This window comes from Lucilia sericata, unplaced genomic scaffold (assembly GCF_015586225.1).
Source record: "Lucilia sericata isolate MDLA Ls3-8-SP2 unplaced genomic scaffold, ASM1558622v1 Contig000032F_arrow, whole genome shotgun sequence".
NCBI classification, from domain to species: Eukaryota; Metazoa; Arthropoda; class Insecta; order Diptera; family Calliphoridae; genus Lucilia; species Lucilia sericata.
The window spans coordinates 16,572-33,178 of record NW_023994070.1 but is presented as its reverse complement, the minus strand read 5'-3'; the positions used below and the strand labels follow the sequence as shown (position 1 = coordinate 33,178).

The window sequence follows — 16,607 nt, the reverse complement described above, 5'->3', positions numbered from 1 at the left end:
AACATGCGTGAAATGCATCCTTCCACCCCACTCAACACAAGAATCAGCATCATCCATGGAATGTACAAAATTTCCACTATAATTGCCACATCATCAACTAAACAATTGCTCTCATCTAATAAAGATATTTCCCCTACACCTAGCTCCCCACTTACCGTAACCCCAGTAAACCAAACTTCTTCAAATATAACAACAACTCCCTATAGTAAAAATAATAACCAAATTACAAAAGAAGACAAAGAGAACACCAATAAAAATATAGAAATAAAAAACAACATATGTATATGGAAACAGTATCAAACAATTCACAAGACAAATTAAATAAACCTCAAACTAAAAAATAAAAAGATACTTAATAGACAAAATACCACTAAGCAACCTTCAACAACAAACAAATCATCAAACTCTATTTCTTACAACTTAATCTTAACTGTGATCTCTCAGAGCAGAGCTCTGAAATTGATTCTCAGGAAATATATTTATGACAACAGATGACGAATGGTCTGAATAAAATATGTAAAAAAAAGTATAATATAATAAAAAACATATTAATAACTGTTATAATATTCTCCTATACTCCGTCCGCTCTTATTTTTCCCTTTTTCCCCATTAAATGTCTCTTTCAATTATTCAATGGAACATACATTAATAATTACGATAACCTCCAACTATTGATATCCGATAAAAATCCGGACATAATTTGTCTTCAGGAAATTAAAATAATAAATAATTTAACTCCTATCACTCCTAAGGCATATATCGGACACTTCTTCAACCCAAATGACACATCCAAACAGGGAGTAGCTATTCTAATAAAAAGGAAAATTCCACATAAAATAATGCGATTGGGCTAACTATTAACTCAAAGATTTCATTTTCACTTTTTTCACTATATTTTACCCCTCAATACCCTATGGACAATTCCGAATTAATCAATCTTATTAGTAGCATTAATACCCCTGGAACCCATTATGGGATTCTCCCACTTTGAATACTATAGGCACTATTGTTGAAAACTTTTTAATCTATAATAATCTTTACACTTTAAATGATGGTTCTCCCATACATTTCAGCACTCATAATACATTTTCCCACACAGATCTGTCTATTGCATCCATCTCCATTATACCAATGTGTTATTGGTGTATAATAAATGATTTCTATAATAGCGACCATTTCCCAATAAATACACGCATTATCTTTGATAATCATGTAACGATCCATCCTCCCTCAAAAATTAATACCTAAAAAGCTAACTGGAATCTCTATCAATCTAAGAATTAGAATTTAACCACAAATTTGAAATATCAGACAATGTTAATAAAGAAGCGGAGATATTAAGAAAGATTATCCGTCTATCGGCAAATGAAACGCCCCAGTTTCTACTGGTAACACAATCAATAAGAGAATAGTGCCTTTGTGGTCTGCAGATAAACAAGACTCTTGGAAAAAAATTGGTAAAAATATGTCTACTGAAAACCTAATAACATATTAAAGAAAAAATGCTCTATTTAACAGGGCTAAAAAGATTGCAAAACGTAATTCGTTTTTGTAATTTACTGAACAATTCAATCCTTCATCATCATCTGCACACTTATGGCAGGGAATTCAGAAATTGACTGGCAATTATGCCAGTCGCTAGTATTTTTTAAAGCAGTAAAATACTTTCTCCTCTTCAAATATCATCCACTCCCAAGAAGGCATTAATATTGGAGAAATTATTAGTTATTAGTTTCAAAACATCTACCTTTAGAAACACCTGGTATGGATAAAATACCATACTCTATGCTGAAAAATTACCCTTTTTTAAAGAACGCATATTAAAATTATTTAATAAAATATTTGAAATTGGGATAATCCCACAATTTTTTTAAACCGCTCTTGTAATTGCAATATATAAAAATGGGAAATCCATGGAGAACATTGACACTTTTAGACGTATTTAACTTTTGCCATGTCTAACAAAAATTCTAGTAAAAATTATTTCAAGGCGTTTAATGAGGTATATAAAAAAAACAAAATCTGTTATCTAACAACCAGACTGGATTTCAATCTTAGCCTTAGCACTGCCGTCTCTTTATTGTCTTTAAATCACATTATATGTAAAAATCACTCTACGAAAAGACATGCATCAATACTATCAATTGACTTTATTAAAGCTTTTGATAAGATTGGTGTACATATTGTTCTCCAAAAACTGGCAAACTGGTCCATTGGACCAAATATGTTTAATATTATAAAATCATTTTTAGTTAATCGAAAATTTAAAGTACGTATTAACAAGGCAATTTCAAATCTGTTTTCGTTATACAATGGCATTACCCAAGGATCTCCATTGTCTTAACAATATTTATTATCGCAATGGACGATTTAAGTCGCATTTTGAAAAGCAATAATAAAATTAGTCACTATAAATGCAGACGATCTCTATCTTATAGGGAATGCGCAATCCGGTGACGAAATTAAAAACAGTTTTGAAAATGCTCTACAATCTATTTCCAACTGGTCCTCCTACTCAGGTGCAGATATTTCATTTGAAAAAACAAAACATTTACACATTTGCAATAAATGAAACTGTAATACTATAAATATAATGTACAATAACACCAATGTAAATAATGTCGATAACTAAAATATTAGGCCTATATTTTTATTGCAAATATAACTTTAAATTCCACTATGATTTTCTGAAAAGAGAATTAACCAGTAGATTAAATATTATTAAATTTCTTTCATCAACAATCGATAACCTTCAAATACATGCTAACAAATTGAAATTTCGTATATTACACAAAATCCTTATCTTCCAATCAACTCTTTTTCAGAAACATCTTACTATGCTAAGTAGGAAAAAATGATCAAAAATTTCCATCTATACACATAAACTGGCTAAAATATTTAATTAAAAAAAATATGGCTCAACAATAGAAAATTTACCACCGCGGTTATTAGAACCCAATTAATTTGAAAATCGTTTGGTACAATATAATAAACATTCTACAGCACCAGATACATATAAGCAATTATTTAATGAAATCTTTGCAGAATCTAAACAACTGTCAACTGTAAAGGCAACGTTCCGTTGACTGTTTATGTGTAGTTAGTTTCTACGTATGAACGTAGCAGCTGTTTTTAAGAATAAGCTAAAAAGCAACTCTGATTTGTTGTGTCAAAAATCAGAGTTGATTTTATTTCTTTGTATTTAAAGCTAGATTAAGTAATATAAATTAATTAATATTGTTATATAATTACGGCTGTATTTATAAAAACTTATTTTAGGTTTATTAAACAATTTTAGGCAAAATTCAGGAAAATCGTATTTATAAACGTGAAATAGCTTAAAACACCTTCAATAAACCATTGACAATTAGAAGAATTTTATTGTAGGCTCGACCCTTCTTTAAGCCAACAATAACTTGATTTTTAACAATTTGTTTCTCAGATAAAGATTTTTCCGGTAATTTTAGGTTGATTGCGAAAAGTAATTATGGTTTCTTTTAAAATAAAATCTAAAAATTCTAATTTTAACGTTTACAAATTTGTAAATAAAATCCCAGAAAATTTTTAAACGATTATATTTTGAGGAAAAAACTCAAATCTAGGCATTATTGGATTAATGCATGAATATTTGACAATATTCCAATTGTCCAGCACTATTTTTAGGCAATTTGGAAATGCCCGTCTGTCAACCAAATGATGGACAAAATCATCTGATTTGGCTTTTTCAAACTTTGTTGGTTAAATATAATGCCATAAAGTAATTAACCATGTAAATTATATTGATTAGTGTTATACTAATGCAAAATATATTCGCCGGCATTAAAATTAGTCAAATATCAAAGAAATTTATCAATATTTGCAAAAATTTATCAAAAATTACAAGGAATATAAGTAAAAATAAGAAAATGTGTCATAGTGATGTATATTTTGTCGCAAAATATCCGTTATTCGGATACTTTTAATAATAATTAGAAATTATATGTTATATTTATACATCTGAACTAAATAGACATTTATTAAAGCCATATATATATTTATTTTTCTTAAAAGTTTGTTTTTATTGTCAAAAATCTATTATAAACAAAAATATGAAATTAAGAAAACCGAATCAACGAATATTTTATCCTAATTGTACGCAACACTAACACATAAAATGACAGCCATATTGTACAGTGCTGCCAACTTAAACATAAATTAGCACAATAGTTAATATACGTTTATTATTTCTTTGTGAATATCACAATTTTATTAATGGTTTTTAAGGCTAAAGTGTGCTTTAACTATTGAGTGCATTAAAAGCAAAATAAGATTTTTTTATAAATACAAGCGTTAATATATAATTATTTTTATATTTATTTTAAAATACATTAGCTTTGTTCCTTTACTTGTCAAGTTTGCAGGTTTTTACCAGAAATTGTAAAAGAGAACAAATTTGAGCAATTAAAATTATTTTCTCTTTGCCAGAACTTGCAGGTTTTAGCCAGAAAATTTTTTTCTGGCAAATAGAAAAAAATGTCAAATAAATTATTTGTTTAAAAAAATACATTGAAAACAAAAAATGTTTGATATTTTTGATTTATTTTCATAAATAAGTATGTGTGATTGTAGTTTTTCAATTTTATTTTAATTTCAGTAGAAATTTATATGAATAATCTTCAATACAAATTTATTGAAAGAGAAATTTTATTTTTTCTGTTCCCGTACTTTTTATAAGTACGAAGAGAAAATTCATTAATTCTCTTTAGCCAGAAAAGTTCTAGGCAAAGCTATTATTGAAGGTGTTATAACCCTTATCATCTTAATCACATCTAAAAATGCGATTACATATTTTTCGTTTTTATAAACCAAATATTTCCTTACAAATGAAAATCCTAAAGCGAGGAATGTGATGTAGAAAAGTCACTACAAATAACATATTCTAAATACAACAAATTTTGGTGAAAAACCAATGAAATTAGATAAGCGTGTCATTGAAAGATTGTGGTTTATTTTTGGCATCCAAATATGGGATTTTTACTGCTTCTAAAAATAATATAAAATGTAGTTCAAAGTTGTCAAAAATGAACAAACATGACACGCTAATGAAAAATTCATAGGGTTTCACCGGAATTTGAAGCACTTCGGATTACTAGTAGTGATGAAAATACTACATCTTTTTCCAGACTTTTTTGACGGGCATTGCTACTTCAATTGCGCAGCAGTTGCTACCAAATTTTTGATTGTTGAAAATTATAATTTCATTTGTTGCAACTTCTGTTCAGGTATCCGAATAACGGATATTTGGCGACAAAATATACATCAATATTGCATATTTTGTTATTTTTACTTATTTTCCTTGTAATTTTTGATAAATTTTATTTATTTTTATTTTATTTCATTTATTTATTTAACCGAGCCCTTATGGGCCATATATGGTTAAAAGTTTTATAAAAATGTGGAAGAATTCATAAATGCATTAATACTTACCAGAGATGGGGGTAGTGCACTAAATATTTAGTTAAATCAACATTTCATTAAATATTATTTCAAAAAATATATTTTTCACTAATTTTCATCAGCTTAGTGGTAGTGAAGCTTATATTTTTAGCACTAATATTTTTTAGTGATAACTTTATTTTTTTAACTACAACTCAATTGAGTGATAGTGTAGAAAAAAGCACTACACTCAAATAGTTAAAAATTTTAACAGTCACTAACAAATGGCTGCAATAATTTTCTTTGCACTAATTTTTTTAAATGAAAATTAAAGAATTTTAAGACAATAAATCATTAATTTTTTAAAAGATACATCTATTAAAATGGAAAATACAGATTTTGATAGTGATGACACTATAAATGAGAAATGAAACACCTGAATTCCAAAACTGTTCCAGTAGAACGATTATTTTCTTTTAACGGAATGGTGGACTCTCCTCGGAGAAATAAATTAATAGGTCGATTATGTGTCTCGATCGCCACTTCAGCTGCGTTACCAGTTGCCAAAATGATGTGGTTACTGGATGTTTTTTATTAAGCAATGGCTTGGAAACTTTGTAAATAATGAAAGTTTTATTCATTGACTTGAATGAATTCATGACTTGGACCATTTCTAGACTGGCTTATTAACTTAAACTTTCAATTTAGTAAAACATTTCTCCTTTGAAAAAAAAATAGTGCAGGAATATTTTTTGAACTAATAATTTAGTGTAGAAAAAAATATTTCACTTGGCTGTAAAAACAAATATTTTAACTATTTTTAAAATATTTTTAGTTAAAAATTTTAAATATCACTATCACTATTGTTGAGTGAGGCTTATATTTTTCAATTTTAAATATCACTATCACTATTGTTGAGTGAGGCTTATATTTTTCAATTCATCACTAAACTTAAATAAAAGTAGTGAAAAATTTTGAACTACCACTAATTATTAGTGATAGATAAAAATTAGTGCACTACCCCCATCTCTGATACTTACATATAAGATATAAAAATAATATAACAATTAAACTATATTATCATTATAATATAAAAAGATAATATACACATCACACTAACAAGGAACATTAAGACAATTCGGAAGATAGGAAGGCGTAGAAAAACAATTTGGCTTTGGCAAGTTAAATGAGAAAATTTTAAAATTGTTAAGTAGTCTATTCCAGATTCGAGAAACTCTGACCACAAATGATTGTTCATAGAGTGGAAAAATACAAAATTATTCCTTAATGCTCTCGGATATCTACCCAGTAAACAATTTTTTCAGACATGTCTGATGTCAGAAATTTTCTGAAATAATTCTTATACTTGTGAGGAAGAAAATCTTCTGAAGATTTTCCCCTACATACATATGTATGTACTTATATGTAAACAAAATATAAATATAATAAAACAAAAAAAAATTTAAATTTGTTAAGGTGATGATATTTTTTTTTGGGTGGTGAATTACATTCACCAGTATTTGAGTTACGATGGATCACATCCATCGAAAGATGGTGAATTACATTTGTCAGTAGTTCAAGCTTCTTTAGTTACAGGAGAGACAAGGAAGAGCGAGAGTATGTGGGAATAGAAAACAAAGTGCGAACAAAAGAGAAAATAATTGGAGACCTTATGGGATGGAAGCGATGGAGAAAAACATACAGAGAGAATGGAATAATGGAAACTGAAAGCTATGAACATATGAGTGAGAAAAAAATGAGAGCAAGTTGGATGCAGCATGCGGTGAACTGTGAGAAGAGAGGCTGTGTAAAAGGAAATAAGAAAAGCAGGGAGAATGCGACAAAGCGACAAAGAAATGAATATAAAAAGGCTGGATCGCAGCGTATAACTCTCTTCTCTGGTGTGTAACAGCGAGGTGGTAAGACGTTGCGAAATTTAAGTACTTTTAGTATTGCTCTGGTTTACAATCAGAACAGTACACATAGATTCTGTTGGATTACATCCAATAAAACAAAGTGAGGAGAATACTGTTAGGAATTTCTCGGATAACATCCAAGAAGTTTAGGTGTTTGGATTACATCCAAACAGAGTTACACTACCAAACGAATCCCATTCGATTTGGTATACATGAGTCAGTGGTAGGATTGTTCAGAAGAGCATGAGGAAATTCCTGGATAACATCTAGGAATTTAGGGAATTTGGATTTACATCCAAAAGAGATTTTATTAACCAATAGCGGATTACATTCGATATTGGTAGACAGGAGTTAGAGGTGAAAGTTGGCCACTGTCTCGTAGAGAAGATAAGAACTATTTTTTTTGTAAAGATTAAACCAATATAAATAAAAGAAAAGAATAATAAAGAAAAAATAATAATAATAGAAGAACAAAACCGAACTTAATCTTTTAAAAATAAAAGAGGACCTGGAGTGGCTGAGTATACCCCAGCTTCCAATCCGGACAACCGGAAGTTCGTTACATACTTTATCAGAATTTTTAAAGAATATCTAAATTTCCCTTAGACATTTTACAGAATAATCGACAAACTGTTTGTATTCTGAAGTATTAAAATATTAACATCAGACTTGTCTGCACATTGTCGAAAGGGAATTTCAGTGTTACGACAATTATGAGACAAATCTGCACATTGGCGGAGGACAATTTGCTTTTTATTCCTATATTATTTTTTAGACATAAAGGAGAATAGTCTGTACATTTTCTGAAGACAATTAAGCGAATAATATAAATTTCCTTTAGATATTTAACAGAATAGTCTGCACATTTTCTGATATTTTTTGCTGGGTCATTTTGTTCCCATTTTCAGTACTTTTGTAAGAAAACTTTGCGACAACTCTGCACATTATCTGAAGGAAATTTTGTTTTTTTTATAAAAATCATACAAAAACCTGTTTATATTTTGAATTTCGCCAACTGTACTTTAAAAGGGAATTTAATTTAATATTTCCTCAGTTGGTCTTTGGAAATCAAGTAAACAACATCTGTATATGTGATGATTATTGTTTAAATTTCTTTAAACTTTGTTAATACACAAAAATTAGAAAAAAATTACATAATTTTTTATGGTTTAATTATATAATTTTAAATAGATGTATATAATGAACTCTATTTTCGTATATAATATGTAAGTAGTATGGTTTAATTTTATTAATTTTAAAAATAATCTATAAGTTTCTATTATTTATTTATGTACCCTTACGAAGTCATGAATAATGGAAGCTTATAAATTATTATTAAAATTAATAAAATTAAACCATAATAAATTATATATATGAAAATAGTTTTCATCAGACGTTGATCATCTTATATTGATATATCATCTTATACTTGATCAGATTTTTGAACTGTCGGACATTTTATCAGACATTTATCCGACATTTATCAGATTTTCTTATATTTGATCAGACATTTGTCCGACTTCAATCAGATTTGTCTAAAATTCCTTCAGAATTTCCCCAGAAATTTACATCAGATTTCGTACCGAAATCTGACCGACAACTCTGCACATTTTTCCGAATTTCCTCAGACATAGAGTTCCGAATTCCGAGCAACCTTTCACACGATTTTCGTAACGAATTCTGACGGAATTCGGATACGAAATCGGCAACTTGTGAAGACTGTCGGTACGAACTCGTTACGAATTCGGCAAAAATTGTTTAGTGAGTAGAGACACGGTCATGTAACGTCAATCCATAAATGTACCTAACAATTCTATTGACTATCTTATTGACCTCTTTCAGGGTAGAACGATATACTGCATAATAAACTTCCAAATCGTAGTTAACAATTGAAAGGAGTAACAAATTAGCAACCATAAATCTGATATTTAGAGGAAGATAATAGCTCAGGCTATACAACCTTCTCAAAGCAAAACAAACTTTAGACTTTACTGAGTTAATATGTTTGACAAAAGTAAGTTTCTCGTCTAAAATTACACCTAAAAAGCGCAATTTATCAACAATTTCGACAGGATTATGGGACATCCTTAAATTAAGGAGGGATTTATTATTTAATCCGAAACTCATAGCCTTTGTCTTATTCACGTTAATGTGTACAAAATTGTTACACATCCAGGAATCGGTAATAGTTAAAGTATAATTAATACGTTCATTCAAGGAATCAAGAAATTGGCTCTCACCTAAGAAAAGTAAATGAATATCATCTGCATATAAGAAGATATCAGAGGTTGGTAAATTAATATGGCTTATAAAATAGTTCATGTAAAGCATGAAAAACAGGGGTCCTAAAATTGATCCCTAAGGTATACCACTAATACATAATAGGTTAGGCGAACGAGTTTCCACAAAAGACCTGTCTGAGGCTGTCTGTTTGAAAGGTAAGAGAGAACCATTTTGCAAGAAGCACGGCTGAATTTAAAATATGTATAAATCTTATTTATCAAATTGTTGTTATTAGTTAGTTAGTTTGAAAGGAGGATGTATATACAGTTAATCTCAAAAATAAGTATACAGAAATACTGACAATTGGTTTTATTTAAAAAAGGATATTATTTTTTCAAAAATCAAAAAAGTAACATATTTATTTATTAAAAACAATTATGATAATTATTATTCACTACTTTTTTCCGGGTTATTTTGGTTACTTGAGTTCTCATTTAAGGTGTAGTTAAATAGGTACAAAATTTACGCCACAAAAGTAAGTATACAGATAATTTCAATATGTATTTGGCTTAATGATATTAACAAAATTCATGAAAATTTTACCTGTTTGAATGTAATTATTTTATAATAAAATATTCTGTACACTATAACATGGAAAAAATTCACTTTTTGTTCCGAAAAATTGAAATTTTTGGTAATTGATCTGAATATTATTTATAGGAGCATTTTTTCCTATTTAAGAACATTAAACCCCCGGAGTTTTGGATCGGGTATTCAATAATATCCCTCGTTTGTTCATTATGATGCATTGGAAGACGATATTTTAACTTTTAAATTAATTGTTTCTTTACAATAATTACAATCCATTGCGGAACATTGCCGTTTTTAACATAGTATAGCGTACATATTCGATATTTAACGGCGATTTCCTAAAATTTATGTCTTAAAATGCGATATTAATAATATTTGCACTAGTATCCATTAATTAAAACAAGTTTTTTGGTTCCAATCATCCATTACACACTCCTAAATACTACCAATAATCGTCAAATGGTGACCATGTCAATAACTTACACTACATATCGGTTCTGAAATTGATTATTGTCCAAAATAGTAAGATTTTTATATTAAATCAGACTCAATTGGTGGTATGAATACGAATTGAACAATTTTGAACACGGATACATCTTAATTTGTTACTAGAACAAATAAAATGTCCGATCCATAAAACATGGTTATTGTATCGAGTATATCAAGATATGATTGGTAGCATTATTGTATGCTTTGGAAATCGGAGTATTTGGAAAACCTGTTTAAATTAAAGAAAATATATAGAATTATCCAAATTTTAAAGTTTATGTTGTAAGTCTTAAGAAATCGGAGTTAAATTTCGGGTTTTTAAGAACGTACTGTGTTCAAAATGGCCAAATCCATGCATATAACATTAATTTCGAAATAACAACTCTTTTCAAAAGTTAAAAATTCTATTTCCAATGCATCATTTGGAGGGTTCAATGACCACCAGATCCACAATCCGGGTTCTAAAGTGGAAAAAAATCGTAGAAATAAGAAAAAACTGTTCTAATTAATTCCGGAGCCAATCGGCCCAAATTTCAAGATTTCGGAACTAAAAGTAGATTTTTTCCAAGTTATTGTGTAAAAAATATTTTATTAAAAAGTAATTATATTAATACAAGTAAAATTTTCATAAATTTTGTTAATATCATTAAACCAAATATATACTGAAATGATCTGTATACTTACTTTTGTGACGTAAATTTTGCACCTTATTAACTTTAGCTTAAATGAGAACTCAAAGAACCAAAATATGAAGAAAAAAAGTAGTGAATAATAATTATCATAATTGTTTTTAATAAATAAATGTGTTACTTTCTTGTTTTTTGAGAAAATAATATGTTTTTTAAATAAAACCAATCGTTAGTATTTCTGTATACTTATTTTTGTGATTAACTGTACATCAAATCCGAAGAAATACACCTAGGCCTCTATCGGGCCTAATTATTGTAATTAATTTTATCAAAAGCCTTGGATAAATCCAAGGCTAATAGAACACTAACTCCATTCTTGTTAAGAACATGTCTTAGTCTATCAGTAAGAGTTAACAATTGAGATGTGGTACTATGAGATTTATGAAAACCGAAATGGCAATCACTAATAAGATTATTGAGATTGATATACATATTTATATATATGTAACTATTTATTTGCTTAAACACCATATGTTCAAAAATATATTTTGCTTTAGTATAAATAACACTAATCAATATAATTTACATGATTAATTACTATATGGCATTATATTTAACCAACAAACTTTGAAAAAAAGCAAATCAAATGATTTTGTCCATCATTTGGTTGACAGACGGGCATTTCTAAATTGCCTAAAAATAGTGCTGGCCAATTGGAATATTCTCAAATATTCATGCATTAATCCAATAATGCCTAGATTTGAGTTTTTTTCCCAAAAATTTAATTGTTTAAAAATTTTCTGAAATTTTATTTACAAATTTTTTAAATATAGTAAAATAAACTTTAATAAAGAACTAAGTGCAATATTACAATATAACAACATAAGTGCAATAAGACATTGTGATGAAATAAGCAATATAGATGAATATGTTTTAAACTTTGACAATTGCCTAGAAAAAACAGTACAAAAATTCACTATTAAAAAGAAAATATATTCAAATAAAAATAACTGGTTTAATAACGAACTTAGAAATTTAAAAAATGAGAAAATTGTTAAATATCATAGAGCAATTAATGAAAATACAAATGAAGCCTGGAATATTTATAAAGAAATAAGAAATAAATATAAAGTTAAAATTGAAAATGAAAAAAATAATTATATAAATAATAGGATATGTAATACAAATAACCAAAAAGAAATGTGGTATAAAATAAAAGAATTAGTCTTAAGGAAACCAAAACACGTGATAAAAACTGTGATATTTAACCAATTAGAATATAAGGATAGTATGCAAATAGCTATAAATTTTAATAATTACTTTGTAAATAGTATTAAGAAAATTAGCAATACCATTGAATATGTGCAATATGAAAATAAGATAGAAGACATACAAACTAAGTTTAAATTTCGTGCAATAGATTTACAAGAGTTAAAATGTATATGTAAGAGTATTAAGAAAAAACCTGACTATTGTAAAATATCAATCAACATTATATTAGACAATTGGGACACAACAGGAAAAATTATGTTAAGAATAATAAATAACTCATTAAAGTATGGAATATTCCCTAACAATTGGAAAGAATCGATGATTACACCTATAGAAAAGGTTAATAATACGACAATGTGTGAAGAATTTAGACCAATAAACTCCCTAAAAACGTGTGAAAAAATTATTGAAAAAGTTGTAAAGGATCAGTTAAATGAATACATGGAACAACATAAACTTTTTTCAAAATACCAATCGGGTTTTAGAAAAAAATATTCTTGCGAAACAGCTGTCAACTATGTGATAAATAGATGGAAATATACAAAAAATAATAACAAAATTTTGTCAATTTTCCTAGACTTTAAAAGAGCATTTGAAACAATAGACAGAGAGATATTACTAAGAAAATTATATAAATACGGTATACAAGAAAATGAACTAAAATGGTTTCAGTCATATCTAAATAATCGTAGGCAGATAACAAAAGTGAACAACATAAAATCAACTGAGATTGAAAATGGATTCGGTGTACCTCAAGGATCAATACTCGGTGCATTATTATTTATTATATACATAAACGATATGCAAAACGTATTGGAAAAATGTGAAATTGTATTATATGCAGATGACACTCTAATATTTACGGAAGCAGAAACAGAAGAGATATGCAACAATAACTTACAAGCAGACATAGACAATATTAATAAATGGTTAAAAATGAATTAACGACGTAATAATAGAAAAAGTTAAGAATATAAAATCTAGGCTTCATAATAGATAACGAGCTAAAATTAAAAAACCATATCGAATATATATGCAAAAAAATAGGAAGTAAAATTGGATTTTTCAAAAGAATGCGAAATAAAATAAATTTACTAACAGCAATAAATATATACAATACTATTATAAAACCACATTTCGAATATGGATCAACAATATTATACACATGCTGTACAGAACAACAATTAAATAGACTCCAAAAACTACAAAATAAAGCAATGCGTGCAATACTTAAATGTGACAGATATACTCCAATAGATGAGATGTTAAATGCACTAAAATGGTTAAATATCAAAAAAAGAATAGAACTAAATACTGTAATGTTAATACAGAAAATGAAAAGAGGAAAGGCGCCAGAATATCTAGTTGAACAATTGAGATATGTAGGAGATGTACAACCATATAATTTAAGAAATGGACAGGATTTTAGAATTCTACGCGCAGAAAATAGCGCAATGCAAAAATCACTTTTCTACAAAGGACTAAGACTATATAACTCGATGCCAATTAATATAAAAAAAAGAAACGAATGTTGAATTTATAAGAAATGTAAATTAGAGCTTAAGATACAATATATTGTTAAACAATTGTAAAATTTGATATTTGAAAAGTATTTTAAATACTACTAATAAATAAATAAAAAAAAAATTGTTATTTTTAGATTTTATTTTAAATCATAATTAGTTTTTGCTATCAACCTAAAATAACTTTATATTTATAAAAGCTTTATCTGAGTAAAAAAAAATTGTTAAAAATCAACTTATTGTTGGCTTAAAGAAGGGTCGAGCCTACAATCAAATTCTTCTAGTTGTCAATGGTTTATTGAAGTTGTTTTAAGCTACATATTTGACGTTTATAAAAATAGAGTAGACTTATTTACAAACAACATTTTTATTTTATAAAGGGTTTATAAAACAAAATTTCCATACAAAGAGTGTGTGCCAATCGGTAACAATTTACTTAAAAATGTAAATTTTTGATAGATATGAGGTGAATAAAATTTTACTAGCTCATCGGGCTACATAAATTTTTGACAAATGAAAATAAAAATTTGAAAATACAAAAAATAAAATATTTTATAATTTTAGTTTATAATACATTTGTGATTGTAGAAATTTATTTTAATAATAAAAAATCAATAAAAGTGTTTCTTTTACTAAAATAAATGCAGATTTTCTCGTGAAATTATTGACAATTGTCAAAATTTAGTGTAATCAAAAAAGATTTAGTTTGGCACAGCAAAAGTGATATTTTCCACCATAAGAAAATTTTATTTTACCATAGAACTTTGCTGCCGTTTGGCACACAGTCAAAATCTAATTTCTAATTTATAAACCGTTTATAAAATAAAATTTTGTTTACCATATTTTCTAACATATATTGAGATCAAGATTTTCAATAATTGGTAGGGAACTGAGGATCTTTTCAAAAAATAGTGTTTCAATGTAAAAATAATTGAAACGCATCGTTTTAGAGGTATTCCTCCTAAAAAGTAGTCTACGGGATATGCCCTAATGTATATACATACTTACATATGTATGTAATACATATAGTTTTACACCTAAAAAAATGGGAAATATCAGAGTGGCACGTAAAAGAAAGATATGGTGTATGTCATGTCAGAGAAAAACACGAATCTTTCTCAATTGCGATCTATTATTTTTATATTTACCAACATTAAAAATGCACTTGAAAACAATGTATTAAAAATAGGCGAGGCTTAATGACTCATACGCGATTACTTTTTTAAAACACATTTTCAATGAAGTCTTTTTTTATTTACTTACAATTACTGAAAATGCTTTTATATTTAATTAGAGAAATGTAAGGCTAATCGTTCAATAGAAAAAATAATTAATATTGTTTGTTCCGCTGGCCAAATGATTGATACCCAAACATTTGTAATCGTTTCACAAGATTTTCGATAACTAATAGGGATTGCAAAACTCAACATTTACCTATGACGTTATACTGCAGTTACACCTACAAATTTTTCTTTCGAGTTTTCACATAAATATTCAAAATAAGTTTTAATTGTTTACGTGACGTAGACTGCAGGAAATTTTAAAGCAACTTGACTTTGCAAGATGTCTTTATGCTTATCACAAAATCCTTTCGTGCAAAAAATCGGTAGAGTAGATCCTTGGAAAATTAGATTCCTCCAAAATGGTCAGTAAAATTGTTGCTGGTATAGTAGATCCTTGTAAAATGGGATTCCTCCAAAATGGTCAGTAAAATCGTTGTTGGTAAATTATACAGGATCTATGGAGTGTCGCGCAAAAAACTAATTGGAATATGGTGGCAGACATTGTAAGGATGGAAAAATTCCTTCCGGTAGAGAAAAAAATCGTTGCTGGTAATCTGTATAGGATCTAAGGAGTGTCGCGCCAAAAACTAATTGGAATATAGTAGGTGACATGGTAAGGATTCAAAAATCCTTCCGTGCAAAAAAATTGGTAGAGTAGATCCTTGGAAAATTGGATTCCTCCAAAATGGTTAGTAAAATCGTTAATGGTAAATTATACAGGATCTAAAAGTGTCGCGCCAAACACTCCTTGGAATATGGGAGGAGATATGGTAAGGATTGTAAAAATCATTCCGTGCAAAAAATTGGATTCCTCCAAAATGGTTAGAAAAATCGTTGCTGGTAAACTGTAATCTAAAGAGTGTCGCGCCAAAAACTTGGAGTATAGTAGGACAGATTAAGGATCAAAAAAAGCCCTTCGTGCAAAAAATTTGCCAAAAATTGTCTAGAATTCGAATAAATCGGAAAAGACCGGTAAAAATTGACAAAAGTAAAAAAGTTCGAAAAGTCGACTTTTCCTAAATCGTAATGTTATGTCAAATTGTGTTCATTACCCCGTGTCTATATTAGACAAATATTTATCATAGCACTTGACAAAACGTCGGCAGAAAAATTTTCAGTTTTTTGTTTATGTTAATGCTTAGGGGTATCAAAATGCTGATTTAATCACGACAACTCACAGATAATTTTATTGAACTTACATATAATTTTACTGAAATAATGATATATTTAATAAAAACAATTAAAATTAATTGCAAATTTTGTAAA

At 27.9% G+C, this 16,607-nt stretch overlaps 1 protein-coding gene across 3 annotated transcripts in view; it reads right to left on the bottom strand.

Annotated features, from left to right (window-relative positions):
* Positions 1–15,493, bottom strand: part of LOC119611877 (kinesin light chain) — a 317,508-nt gene extending 302,015 nt beyond the window's left edge. For 2 of the 3 annotated variants that reach the window (XM_037967584.1, XM_037967600.1), the window contains exon 1: positions 15,207–15,224. The gene's annotated coding sequence lies outside the window, so the exon portion shown is untranslated. Of the gene's footprint in view, positions 1–15,206; positions 15,225–15,321 lie in introns of those variants that run through there. The other variant, XM_037967591.1, reaches the window with a different exon arrangement.
* Between the last annotated feature and the right edge of the window lie 1,114 nt (positions 15,494–16,607).